This window comes from Nyctereutes procyonoides, unplaced genomic scaffold, assembly GCF_905146905.1.
Source record: "Nyctereutes procyonoides isolate TBG_1078 unplaced genomic scaffold, NYPRO_anot_genome, whole genome shotgun sequence".
NCBI classification, from domain to species: Eukaryota; Metazoa; Chordata; class Mammalia; order Carnivora; family Canidae; genus Nyctereutes; species Nyctereutes procyonoides.
In genome coordinates this window covers 12,696,946-12,699,537 of record NW_026575125.1, presented here as the reverse complement: position 1 = coordinate 12,699,537, position 2,592 = coordinate 12,696,946, and the positions used below count along the sequence as shown (strand labels likewise).

Genomic DNA, 2,592 nt, shown 5'->3' with positions numbered 1-2,592 from the left:
AATAAATGAGGATGTCTGTTTATCAAAAAGACAAGAGATAAATAAATGTTGGCGAGGATATGGACAACAGAGAACCCTCGTGGTCTGTTGGTGGGAATATAAACTGATGTAGCCACTATGGAAAACAGTATGGAAGTTCCTCAAAAAATTAAGGATAGAACTGCCTCTATATGATCCAGTGATCTCACTTTTGGGTATATATCTAGAGGAAAGGAAATCACAATTTTGAAGAGATATCTACACCCCCATGTTCATTGCAGCATTATTCATAATAGCTAAATGATGGAAACAACGTAAGTGTCCATTGATGGATGAATGGATATAGAAACTGTGGTATATATATAAATATGTATAGTGGAATACACCCCCCCACACACATATATACACAATGGTATATTATTCAGCCATGAAAAAGAAGAAAATCCTGCTATTTGCAGCAACATGGATAAAACTAGAGAGTGAGTATTAGGCTAAGTGAAACAAACCAGACACAGAAAGACAAATACTGTATGGTATCGCTTATTTTGTGAAATCTGAAAGAAAAAAAAGTTGAAATCATAGAAACAGAATAGAATGTGGTTGCCGTGGGCTGGGGATATGGGGGAAAGAGGTCAAAGGGTATACACTTTGTTTTTTTTTTTTTTTTTTTTTTTTTTTTTTTTTTTTTTACAGGGGAAAGCGCGAACGCAGTCCCCCACTACCACAAATTATGCAGTCGAGTTTCCCACATTTGGGGAAATCGCAGGGGTCAGCACATCCGGAGTGCAATGGATAAGCCTCGCCCTGGGAAAACCACCTTCGTGATCATGGTATCTCCCCTGCCAGGTAAGTATACACTTTGGATTATAATATGAATAAATTCTGAGAATCTAATGTACAGCATGGTACTATAGTTAATAATTCTGTATTGTATACTTGAAATCTTCTGAGAGTATATCTTAAGTGTTCTCTCGAAAAAAAAAAAGGGGAAAAAAGGTTAACTATGCAAGGTGATAGCTGTGTTAATTAACTTGGTTGTGGTAATCATTTCACAATGCATATGTATATCGAATCATTTTAAAATATATTACATTTTTGTCAAATATACCTCAAAGCTAAAAAAAATGAAGGAATGAGCTGGATTTCTCTACAGCATGTACAAATATAACTCATGAATGCAACTCACAGTCACAAGAGCTCTTTGCTCATTATTTTGTGTCCACAGAGCTTGAACCCTAATCATGTTTCTCAAAATGTGTCTTCTGCAAAGAACCCCAGCATGTGTAGTTATTTTTAAGTTAACTAAAAAGATGAAATTAATCATATTTATGAATGATTGACTGAAGGAATGAACAGAGAAATGAAAACAATGAAGAACAAATGAGCAAACACGGGTAAAATGAACTTGGTTAAAAAATTAATTTAAAAACCAGTTTGGACTATCTGATTTTCCTTTGCCATCATTTAAATGCTTTTATGGAAGCAATTTTTGGAAATAAGCTCTACCAATATGATTATCATTTATTAAGGCAGAGGTTCATGAAAACAGATTCTATCAATTTTTTTATCACTTAAGATATAAATTAATACACGTTCACAAATACGTTAGCAAGAAAAATGATGAAACTACAGATGTAGCTATATCTATATCTACATATCTCTGTGTCTCTGTATATCATCTACGTCTATATCTCTCTGTATGTCTAGGTCTATTCTACATCTATATCTACGTCTATAACTATATCATCTATATTTATATCTTTATCTACAGCTATAGATACAGAAGAGGGAGCCCAGTTCAGGACTGCAAAATAATGAGAACCTTTGAGCTCCATTTACTGCCTCGCTTGTAAAATGAGAATGGAAATTTTGTCAAAGATGGTGAAGGAATAGCTATGATTGCAGTGATTGCAAGGCATTTGCAAAATACAAATAGATTTTGTGAAATTATCATTGCAGTAGCAAGCAGTTTCAGATTTATGTTAGAGAGCTCCATTTTGCTATGAAGTTATAGACAAGCAATTTGAAAGAGCACCAACTTTTGACTATGTAATTATGTGTAAAATTTATTTCAGAAGTTCAGCCAGGCTGGCACATAGGACTGTAAGTTTTCCCAAATTGTTTTCAAATGGACGGTAAAAGTGCATGGGCAGTCAGATACCCAAAAGTAGTAAGATAAAGGGGAATGAATTTGAATCACACATTTTCTTCAGAGACAAACTTCTTCAGCCCTTAAACAAGTTATGTTACTACTTCTTGAAATGAAGTACCATTTCCCCTAGTAATTGATGGCAATTTGAGCATTTAACAATCACTCACAATGTGTATTTGGCAGTGAGCTTATACTTTAAGGTTTATTCCTCAAAAAGCTTTCATTCAGCTTATTTTGCGGTTCTAATGTCTGCAGTGACTGTGTCTCAGTTTGTGGCAGAGGCTAGTGAGTTGTTCACCACACTTGTTTTCTTTCCTGCTTACCATATAGTTGGACTACATTTGCCAGCTTGTAGTTAGGTGTAGTTAGGTGTGACTGAGCCCTGGCCAGTGGATTGTAGGTGGAAACTATGGGGTCACTTTCAGGCTTGACTCATTATGACTTCCCAAACGATCCTCTAC

At 35.2% G+C, this 2,592-nt stretch overlaps 1 non-coding gene across 1 annotated transcript; it reads right to left on the bottom strand.

Annotated features, from left to right (window-relative positions):
- Positions 1 to 669: 669 nt before the first annotated feature.
- On the bottom strand, positions 670 to 833 carry LOC129518951 (U1 spliceosomal RNA). Its single transcript, XR_008666286.1, has one exon. It is a non-coding gene; the product is annotated as a U1 spliceosomal RNA (small nuclear RNA).
- Between the last annotated feature and the right edge of the window lie 1,759 nt (positions 834 to 2,592).